The sequence below is a fragment of the Brassica rapa genome, chromosome A02, assembly GCF_000309985.2.
Source record: "Brassica rapa cultivar Chiifu-401-42 chromosome A02, CAAS_Brap_v3.01, whole genome shotgun sequence".
Classification (NCBI taxonomy): domain Eukaryota; kingdom Viridiplantae; phylum Streptophyta; class Magnoliopsida; order Brassicales; family Brassicaceae; genus Brassica; species Brassica rapa.
Window position 1 is genome coordinate 19,203,876 of NC_024796.2, and position 12,022 is coordinate 19,215,897.

Consider the following 12,022-nt stretch of genomic DNA (forward strand, 5'->3'; position numbering starts at 1 on the left):
AATCTCTTCATGCAAAAACACAACACTCCAGAATACCAGCAGAGAGTTACAGACGAGTTCTATGACACAACTGTTGGAGTAGATGATCGTTTAAAGCCAAAGTATCGACAACATATTCGACCGTCGATCGACATGAGTGTACCATCATCGATCGACAAACATCCAGAGTTTGGAAAAATAGCCTGCAACCGTGATGGAATAAGGAGATTCCATTGGGAACTGAAGGATGAGTATGGAGTCTATAGAGATGAGCATGGACGTGTATAAGGTGTAGATGGACATATCATCCATGTATCCAAGGGTGATATCAGAAATCTTCTGGAAAGAGCCTCAATGGATGAGCACAACTACATATGTCTTCTAAAACATGCAAAGTCATTCACACAAACCAAACTAGCACCTGAGATCTACACCAAGGATGAGATCAGTGAGACACTTTATGGAATCTGTGGAGCTCAGGGAAAGAAAGAAGATGACTTCCAGATGAAGTTTGATGGTGTCTACTGCCCATTGAATGATAGCATTAGTTGGTTGGCTACATGCATGGATGAGATGAGGCAAGATATAGCCAGAATGCAGACGCAGCATGCAGACACAAAAACATCAGCAGCATCGATCGACATCAACACTATAACATCGATCGACGCCCAGTTTGCAGCAATTGAGAATAGTTTATAGTTATTTGAGGAGAACATTGGTATTTCCTACTACCCGATGAGCAAGGACATAGACACCTTGACTACACGTATGGATGCATTGCAGCAGGAGATGGACACGATTCAGCAACAACTTGATTTTTAAGCCGGACAATCTCTATCGATCGACATGAGGACTCAACCATCGATCGACGATCTGCATGCAACTGCAGCAGCAACATCACCATCGATCGACAGAAGTATTCATACGTCGATCGACAATGAGCATCACCCACTGAATACAACCAAGTCTGAACCACCTTCCTACACCAAAGCAGAGATTGATCAGTTAGTAGAAGAGATCTACGGAATTCTGGGAGCATCAGAAGACAGACTTGACAGGAGATGTGATGACATATATTTCCCATGGGACATCACCATCAGTTCTTTGACTTCACAGACACAGGAAATGTAGAGGGAGATAGTGGAGATTAAGAGATACATCACGAGTCGTCCAGAGGCATCAACATCGATTGACAGATACATCATAATATCAACCGACAGTTACAGTAGAACATCGATCGACGAAGCCATACCAATAGACCGAGGAGAGCTAGTAACAAAGGTGACATCAGATATGTTTGATACAATAAACCATGGAGAGGAGATCTCAGATGACACATACGCCACAATTGTAAGGCATCAGTTCAAACTTCAATGTCTTGCAGACAGATTGAAGAAGATAGAGAATATAACTGCAACATTGAAGGACAAGTGGCGCAGAGGAGATGAGCCAATGAGAGACATCACTGGTACATGGTTCAACAAGAGCAGAGAATAGATAGAGACTTGCTACCCAACAAGTACACCTGCTTTCCACATTACTAGCCAACACCTCTAAAATGACTATAACAAATAGCTGAGTGGGAGACAACCCACTATTAGGTAATTTTAATTGGTTTTCATTAGTTTAGTACTTATGTTAGTTTTTGAATATTTGCAGGTCAGAAAAAAAGGTTCCAAGTTGACGATTGCCAAGAATATCGACCGACGAGACCTTGCCGATATCGATCGACAGAACATCACCTGCCGTGATGGATAACAACATCTTCACATCGATCGACATCTATTATGGTCTGGTATATCGTTCTTACTTGTTAAATTGAGTCATTTTGCTTTAGTTATCCCCGTAACTCCGACTGAATTTACACTGGGGACAGTGTAGTTTAAGTCTAGGGGGGGGGGGGAGGTTTACTGATATTAGTTTATTTCATGAGTCTTACTAAAATGTTTTCAAAAAGAATTTTTTATTGAGTCAAGAAGGGGAAATGAACTTATTGATTTTGTTTGTTGTCTAACCACACCATTCTAGATTTACTAGTTGCAGATATCACTAAAGATACTAAAGTTGTAAGACCCGATCCCGGCTCCAAAGCCCAATCTGATCCGTGGCCTTAACTCCCATCCTATGACTAATTAATTCCGGTTTTAAGTCTTTAGTTTCTAGGTCCAATTCAATTCAATTGAGGTTCAAGACAAATCAACTTAACATGATAATCATAAGGGGAAAATCGATTATATATATATAAAAGGAGATCCATACATCATCCATAAGTTCATACTAATAAGTTTCACACTTAGTCCATCATAAGTTCACAGTTTGCACAATAGGCTATCAATACTTCACACTTATCAACAATGACCCAATCACCACACATCTTCCCATGGCCTGAGTCTTCACGATGCCTTTCCCTTACCACGGTCCAAGTCTGATCCTGAAACCACACGAATCACATCACATACACATCAAGTCGATATCCAAGCATCAGATCTAAGATAGCATGGTTCGGATCCTTAAGAACTAGGTTCTGCCCAAAATTACATACTCAAATAAATTCTTAAAAACTAATTAAAATTCATGACAATTCCTGATAAATCCCAACTAAGAGAATCCCATAATCAGTTTCCAACAAATCAACCCAGAAATGTTAGATCCGATCATGGGCAGTCCGGCCAAAGGCCAAGGACTTCGTTCCTGAACCAGCCAAGGCCTAGGTTCAGCATTCCCTGTCTGATCAACCCAAATACAACACAATATATAGAAGAGAAGGTGATGTAGAAGAGATCGAGAGAATGGATGTAACCGGTTCTTAAATCAGCCATAAGCCTGATCGAATCAACCGCCGGTTGGGGCCGTTTGCTTGCCGTGTACACCACTGACCTTAGGCGTTCTCTCTCCTCGTGCCATCTCCTTCTCCTTGTCTTTATCATTTTCTCTCTGTATGGTATCCATCTCTTCAAGCCTTGTTTCCCACGGTCAAGTCTTCACCGGAACAACCAAGCCTTCACACGGTTCTCCCTCTCAACCGTCGGTCTCTCTCTCTTTCTTTCTTTGGGATTCTCACGAATTTTGGCAGAGGTTTCCCTAACGAATTGTGTATCCAAAATTGACCCCAAGTCCTTGTATTTATAGAGCGAGGGAGTCGGAACCGCCCTTGGGGCAATGGGGTGGGAGTTTTGGCCAAAAAGGTGTCATTCTCTCTCTTGCATCCTTTCGCCATTAACTGCCTAACCGATCCGCAACTGCCTCCAACTGCTCCTGATCCTCTCGGTTCCAAGCCTGTCTCCAAGGCCTGAACCCTTAGACTGATCGTCCAACACCACGGCCACACCATTTAGCCAAGCCACCATAACCGTCTAACCGCCTCGGACATGAACACTCAGCCCAGCTGAGTTGAGCTGGTTGCTAGCTACCTCCACCTGAGTGAGCTAGTACATCCAGATCCACTAGCTGATGTACACTGAATGAGCTACCATCGAGCTTCCCCAAGCTGACTGAGCTCAACCTTTGCCTCGCCCAGCTACCGGAGCACCTGTCCAGCTCTGTTGAGCTTGTCTCTTCCTTGTTCTGGTTAAGTCTCAGCCTCTGATACCCTTAACCACGTCTTTGAGCCATGATAAGCTTGTCTTTAGGTCTGATGACCTGACTGGTGCGTCTCCTCGCACCATGGCTTGTCCCGAACGATCCTACCTCGGATCGGGGACATGACAAAAAATGATCAACCTGTCGACTATGTTACCCTTGCTGAGAATGTTTGAAGGAACCGAAGCTGACCTCCAACCTAACTGAGCTCAACTTTGCTTGTCTTGGGGCTTGGTATACATGGGATCGGATTCTTCAAACAAGTCTGGAAGGTAAAGCCTTGTGTAGATATGTCACCCTCTCTCTATTTCAAAATTTAGATTAGATAGAATAAAAAAAATAAAATTTTCGAGAAACAAAGAAAAAGAAAAAAAAATTATATGTATATATATATATATAATAATAATTTTAGGAAAAAAATTCGAACAGCACTTGGTGGCTACAACCAATAAGGCTTGATTCATAAGAATTCTATAGGTAAATGATTCGAACATGACTTGGTGGGTACAACCATTAAGGCTTAATTCACAAAGTATCCTAGGATATATTTCAAAAAGAAGTGAACTGGATTTGGTGGTTAAAACCATTAAAGCTTGATTCATGAAAGCCTCTCCAATCTTGGTCAATGATCATGCAATGGAAACATACTTTTACTGAGAGAGAAACTAGGAGAGAGAGAGGAAATGAACTCCCAGTTACCTGCAGGTTCAGATACTTGTTTGAGCATCCTTGCATCATGTGATCGATACCCCCAATGCTGGGAAAAAAATATCCCGGTACTATTTTTTCCAGCCCCCAGACAGGACTCAGATCCCTAGATCCCTAGTAAACGGGTTCCCCGGGTCCCCCCAGAGGGAACCCTGGGCTCGGTCCCTAGACCCTGCTCCCTTCCAAGAAATGGAAAACTTCCGATAAGGAGAACCTTCCATATTTCCGAATATGGAAGAATTTAACCTAATGAGACCCACTTCTAGACGACTATATAATAGCTACAATCAGTCCTCAAGCAGGGGACGAAGACCTTTTTACTTGGAGATTATATTTAGGCGGCTAGGGTTAGGGTTCATACGAATATACTTGTAATCCTTGTTTGTTCTAAGTAATAAAGATTTCTTCAAGTCTAGATTCTCTTCAATCTCTCTAAATCCTCACGAAATACTCTTAAACCTACCCAACAAATCAACTTGTCCATCGTTCTATGGCACTCACAAAGAGCCTACACAAAAATCCCCTAACAGTTTGGCGCTAGAAGGAAGGGAGTAATCTAAGCTACGTGATGATGGCGATGGATGAGTGCTCCAAACCACCCGAAGCTGTTCAAGAAGGAGCCAATCCCCTTGGATTATCTACTAACCATCGGAGTCGAGCAGATAATCCTATCGAAGCTGAGTCCTCCCTACCACACTCGCAAAAGGAAACGATTTACGTCATATCCGGAGGATTAGAGACGTGCAGTGCAAGTCACTCAACCACCCCGGAAAACACCAGGAGTACTGGGAGCAGTTCGACGAAAATCAAGCAGAAATCCTCCCAGACCAACGAGATAAGCTTCACAGCCGAAGAACGAGCGAGAGTCCTGTTACCTCATCACGATGCCCTCGTCGTCACACCTCCGGTAGCAAACTGCCTGGTCAAAAGGATACTGGTGGATAACGGTAGCTCCAGTAATGTCATCTTCCAAGCGGCGTACCAAAGTATGGGGTTAGAAGAAGGAACCCTAATACGCACAGCGGCCCCCCTGATAGGATTCAGCGGGGAAGTCAAACAAGCAACCGGAGAAATCTTCCTCCCCATCTACGCTGAAGGAGTCAGCCTCCTTACTAGGCTCCTCGTCGTCGACTGCCACTCCTCTTATAATATGATCTTAAGCCGAGCATGGATTCATGGAATGAGAGCAGTTCCCTCGACTCTCCATCAGATGATAAAGTTCCCCACCTCTCAAGGCATTAGAACAATCAGAGGAGATCAGGAAACCGCCCGCCATTGCTACCAGATCGCTCTAAAAGAGCGAACCGAAACAACATTGCCACCACAAGTCAAATCCCAAGCTCCGCATACAGAAAAAACATAAGTCGAGGATATGGACGACGTACCCCTGGTAGAAGGTGACTTAACTCGCAACCTCAAGATCGGGTCAAAGCTCTCCGAAGGATTAAGAAGAAGACTGGTAGACTTCCTCCAGTCCAATTCTGACTGTTTCGCATGGTCACACCTAGACATGCCGGGGATCAATCCCGAGGTTATCATACACCATGTTGGGGTAAAAATCGGTCACGACGGAATCAATGTCTGAAAGTCTGTAAAAATCAGCATGAACGATTTTACGAAAAGTAATCTTCGTAAAGAAATCTTTACGAAGAGCCTTGTGATAAAACCTTGTTCAAATCTCAATCAAACCACTAAAACCGATTGTCCGAAGGCAATGGACATGTATCCAAAACAGCCACAGACAAGCTCAAGTATGGCCATCGGACCACGCACTAGCCAAGCTCGGTCGCTACGTAGCGACCGAGCACGAACATGGCTCGGTCGTTACGTAGCGACCGAGCCTCATATAAGCTTGGTCACTACATAGCGACCGAGCTCAAGCCAAGCTCGGTCGCTACGTAGCGACCGAGCACGAACATAGCTCGGTCGCTACGTAGCGACCAAGCACGTACATGGCTCAGTCGCTACGTAGCGACCTAGCTCCGGCCAAGATCGGTCGCTACGTATCGACAACCAAGCATGTATCAACCAAGCACGTATCGACGGAGCACGTAACGACCGAGCACGTATCGACCGAGCAGGTATCGACTGAGTACGTATCGACCGAGCACGTATCGACCGAGCACGTATCGACTGAGCATGTATCGACCGAGCACGTATCGACCGAGCACGTATCGACCGAGCACGTATCGACCGAGCATGTATCGACCGAGCACGTATCGACCGAGCATGTATCGACCGAGCACGTATCGACCGAGCACGTAGCGACCAAGCATGTATCGACCGAGCACGTAGCGACCGAGCACGTATCGACCGAGCATGTAGAAACCCGTTAAAAAAAAAGAAAAAAAAGAAAAGAAAAGAGTGGTCGAGTATCTTGGTGGTGGTCGAGTCGCGGGCGATCGAGAAGTTTTGAAGTACGAAGTGGGCGAAGAATTGATCGTGAGATAACTATGAGTCGAATAAGTTGCTCGACCATAGTTAGAAGATGTCTTAGATTGATGAGACGGACGTTTTCGAAGCATAACATTTTTGGAAGCACGACGGTTTAGAAGCTTGACGTTTTGGAAGAATGACGTTTCTTCAGCACGAAGTTTTCCGCAAAACTTCGTATTAGCGGAATATTATTTCGAAGACATTGGAAACATGATGGGAATTAAGCACAACGGGAAGTAAACACGACGGGAAGCAAGCACGACGGGATTGAAACACGACGGAAAAACCCGAAATTGGACGAAAACCCTAATTTCGGTATTATGAAATTTTTCGAGGAAGCCGGAGGCTCAGGACATATTTTCCCTGAACTTCAGAGATCAAGTGGAGTTTATTAAAATTGTTCTGAGCATAAGAGAGGCTGTAGAAAAATATTTGGGATTGACGCGGGCAAAAATTCACCGAAACGATCGAAATCACGCGAATGGACCGAGAAGCTCGAGGTGGCTTGTTGCATGGGTTCAGAACGTGGTGTCAACTATCTAACAAGCTCAGTTTCAACACAAGGAAGAGGTGTAGACGTGCATGGAAGCAGTCCATGCAGCCAGACACATAGAAGCACGAGGTGGAGCGGCCAAGCACGAGATGTCGCGACACATGCAACCGAAGCATGCGGCCAGCCATGTGTGTGATGCTGTGGCGACTTGCATGAGTTACAGTCATGCAGCCTGACATCTGGGAGGAGTGGTGGCGTCCTGTATGTGTCCTGGACATGCAGCCAGCCATGTGGAGCACGAGGTGGATCGGCCAAGCACGAGATGTCGCGACGCATGCAACCGAAGCATGCTGATTGACATGTGTGAGGATGTGTGGCGCTTTGCATGAGCTCCAGTCATGCAGCCTGACATCTGGGAGGAGTGGTGGCGTCCTGCATGTGTCCTGGACATGCAGCCAGCCATGTGGAGCACGAGGTGTCGCCGTGCATGTGTCCGGAGCCATGCGGAGCGACACACGGGCTGCCACCAACCTGAAGCTGATTGGCTGGTGTCTCCTATAAATAGCCCACGACCCCTGCTCATTTCATCACATCCAGACCTGTCCAAAGCCAGTTAAAAACGTGAGAGAAAAATAGAAAAAGAAAGTAAGTGATTCCGATCTATTTCGAGAGTTTTAGAGAGTTTTCGAGATCAGTTCTCTACTGATTTTGAGTTATCGCCTTGGGAAGGTTCTGTCCAACTGAAGATCAATCAAGTGAAGATCGGTTCAGATAGGAAGCAAGTCAATGTGGCTAGAGAGGGAGAGAGAAACGAAGTGGCCGACTTAGAGTATAGTCAATTCTCACCGAGAAGGCCAGCTCCGTCCAATCGATGATTCTCTACGATTGTGACGTGGAAGCTCTGTCCAATTCAATTCGTCCAAGCCAGTCACATTCTATGATAGTCAAGTGTAGGTGCTGTCCAGAGTTCGTTCAGAACCACGGGTTCAGATCAGTCGAAGTTCTGCTTGATACTCCGCCGGGAAGTCCAAAGAACTGTCCAGAAGCTAGAGGAGGTTCTGTCCGAGTCCAGATCAGTCCGTCCAGACCTGTTAGTGTCTTCATGATCAAGCCGAGGGTCTGTCCAAGTCAAGGTCAGTCCAGTACAGTCCAGTCAAGACGTTCATATTGGGTTTTGGCCAAGTCCTCTCCGATCAACCAGCTGCTTCTCGCCTAGAACACTGTGAGTTGGTTTGTGTGAATTCCACTTGGAATTTAGGGTAGTTTTGTGAGTTGGTTTGTTTGAATTCCACTTGGAATTTAGGGTAGATCGAGTCTGCATATAGATTAGAATGATCACGCTATTGAATGGTAGAGTCCTTAGGATTATTTTATTTATGGAACCGGACTCAGTTTAGCAAGGGCTAAGCTGAGATGAATGGAATTAAGACTGAGTTAATAACCTGACTAGGACTAGGGCTAGGATGCATCATGTTTTCTATTATTGCGTGTTGATATTGTTGAGTGCAGGTTCCCGTTATCTTTAAAGATAGTTTCTCAGCGGGAGGCTGGACTATCTGGGTAACGGTTTGATTTAATTGATTAGTATTGATTATTATTGCTTAGTTGTTTAGTAGTTAGTAGTAAGGGTCTTAGGCCATATAGGCCAGACTACTGGTACTATTGGTTTGTGTTGTAGAGTCGAGTGTCTAGTTAGGATCTGGAACTTTGGCTTTAGGTTAGGTTCTAGATCGAGTTTGTTTTGTTGTGAGTGTGCCGACAGTATGTGCGTGACCCGCCCATACTAGGCTTGTGTAGGGGTGATTAGTGTTTCCTCGCCCTCGTATTCAGCGGGTTCAAGGAAACCCCTTATTCGCTGGAACGGGAAGACTCAGAGAGACGGGATCATGGCCTATGGCTGAGTGATTACATGACGGTGTAATGTGGCAGTGACCCGAAGGACTGTGGGCTGTCGCGCGGTGACCAAAAGGACTGTGGGCCGCGGTCGGTTGAAAGTTCCTTCTTCTGGCCTTTGTGGTAGGAAGATAGGATATTGCCGATAGAGAGGATGAACACTAAGTCACCATTTCCCGGGGTAGTGTGTTGTGTTGTGTTAGAGTGTCGTAGAGGGTTATGGAACCCTAGAGTTAGTGTAGCACTGATATACGGTGTTATGAGTTAGATCGAGTCGTAGATATAGTCTTATTATTGTGATTGTGTTTGTGGTTGATTGATTTGCTTGCAGGTTTTGACATTAAGTCCTAAGTCTGGTTTAGGTACCGGATTAGGCTTGGTGTGTATTTTGTTAGTGTAGGCCTGATGTTGGCCTGTATGTGTTTGAGGGATTGCTTGTGAAGGGTGGTGGATATTAAAGCTATGCGGTATCATTGGTTGGCCGATCATGTTCTTGTTTGATTGTTGGTTGATCGATTAATGATACTTGTATAATCTAAGTGTCTAACACTACATGAGTATTGAACTCATGCATATATATGGTTAACCAGGGATTGCTTGTTGACTTGTTTTAATGCAGGTACCCGTTACTTGAAGCTAGATCATGGCAGGAGGCCAAGTCTAACTTAGTAACGGTTTGCTTAGCCTTAGCTTTTATTGCATGCTAGGGCTAGATTGATTGTTATTTTGGGTTGTCTGGGTAGAGTCTAGGTTGCGGGTAGAGGCCGCCAGCTCACTGAGTAATACTAGATTACTAATCAAACTCCGTTGTCCTTTTTGCAGGTCGCTTTAGGTAAGGATGATCGGATAGCTTCGTGTTGGACGTTAGGACCGCCGGTGTAGATTTTTATGCCTTTTGTAAACGGTATTGTGAATTGTGTTATGTTGACTCGATTTGGCATTAGGCCGGGCCCAGTCTTGAATTATTCAATGTATGAATATTTCTTGAATCAATAAAAGTAATTGTTTTATATGCGCTTCATGAGTACTCTGATATTTGACTAGTCCGGTCTAACACAACGTTAGGTCGAGGTACGGGTTGAAAAGCCTTAGGCCTTGATCTAACGGAAAACGCTAACTCTAGGTATGGGTTGCAAAGCCTTATGCCTTGACGCAGCGGGACAAGTTAGTGGATGAACTAGTCTAGGTCGTGGAGTAAAGTTTATGACTCTGACCGGATTGTCCCTAGCCCGTCACGTAGCGCTTCCGGACCATGGTGTTGGGTTGGACGGTCAGTCATGTTCTTGTTTGATTGTTGGCTGGCCGGTTGGCCTTTCATCTCCAACCCTTGGTGTGGGTCGTCCGTCGGTCATGTTCTTGTTTGATTGTTGGCCGGTGGATCAACCTATGCTTAGGACGGTTCGGGGGTGTTACAGAGCACATATCGACCGAGCACGTATCGACCGAGCACGTATCAACCAAGCACGTACCAACCGAGCACGTATCGACCGAGCACATATCGACCGAGCACGTATCGACCTAACACGTATCGACCGAGCATGTATCGACCTAGCACGTATCGACCGAGCACGTATCGACCCAGCACGTATCGATCGAGCACGTAACGACCATGCACGTATCGACTGAGCACGTATCGACCGAGCACGTATCAATCGAGCACGTATCAACCGAGCCCGTATCGACCGAGCACGTAGCGACCGATCTCTCCCAAAACGTCGATACGACATGAATCCTTGTATTCTCGTCTACTCTTTAATGTTATCTCCCGCAGGCTATGGCTCAACCATTCTATGTTTTTCGTCACTCGAAGTAATCAGTCAAACTTTACGATAAAAAACCGCGGGAAGTTTGTGTTTATCAAAGAAACCGTAATAAACGTTTCGAGTCAAAGACAGCCCAAGAAGGCCTAAAACGCAGCTCGAAGCCCACTTACGATTTCTTAACCAAAAGCCCATAAGTCGTATGAAGGTTTATGCTTGGTTCATAAGGAAAGGATAAATGTCAAGTTTCCGAGGATAAATGTCAAGTTTCCGAGGATAAATACGAAGTTTTGGAAGATAATTACGAAGATCGGAAAAAATGAATATCTCCATTTTAAAGTTATGATGGCTTAAGGGCAGAAAGGAAAAAGCGTAAACCGACATGGAAGAGAGTATATAAAGAGTCCTAGGCGAGAGGCACAAGGAGGGAGACTTTTTCAGAGCAAACTTAACACTTAGAGCGATTTAGGCATATTTCCATTTTTGTTATTTCGAGCTGCGTCTCAATTAGGTTTAACCGTCTTAGGGTTGCTAGAACTAGGAATCTCGTCAACAGCTCTCGAGCCCAGGCTTATACCTTGTTGTAACGCTCAAACACATATTTAGAATAAGATCTATTTTGCTCTCTTTTTATGATTTTTATACTTTTTCGTTGATATCTCGCGTTCTGATTGCTTAGCGTGTGGTATTAACAGATCTCCGGGACCTCTGGAAAATTAGGGTTTTCCTAGTTTCCTAATTTAGACGGAAATCGATAGTGCGAATTTTGGTTCCCACTGTTTGGCGCTAGAAGGAGGGGGGGGGTACGGATCAATCTAACGCTCGATTAAAACAATGTCTGGAAATACGAAAAACAAAATCGCAGTTCACAATAACGCTGGTAAGACAATCCCAGCCGCCACTGCGCCTATGGCCAACGCCTACGCAAACGCCACAATTCTTGACAAAATCGTAAAGCTTGCTGCGACTTTTTGCCAATGGAAGTGCAATGAAACGAGCTCGCAATTTCTCTTTCTAAACATAAAGGGAAACGATAAATCTTATCGAACCCCGTAAGTTTGGCTCATCTCCGAGCTAAAGAAGTTTCAATGCGTAAGGGTTTTACCAAAACACGTTTTCCGAAAAACCGCAGAAAACCCCTAGGTTAATCGCGAAAAAAGGAAGCGCAGCAAAT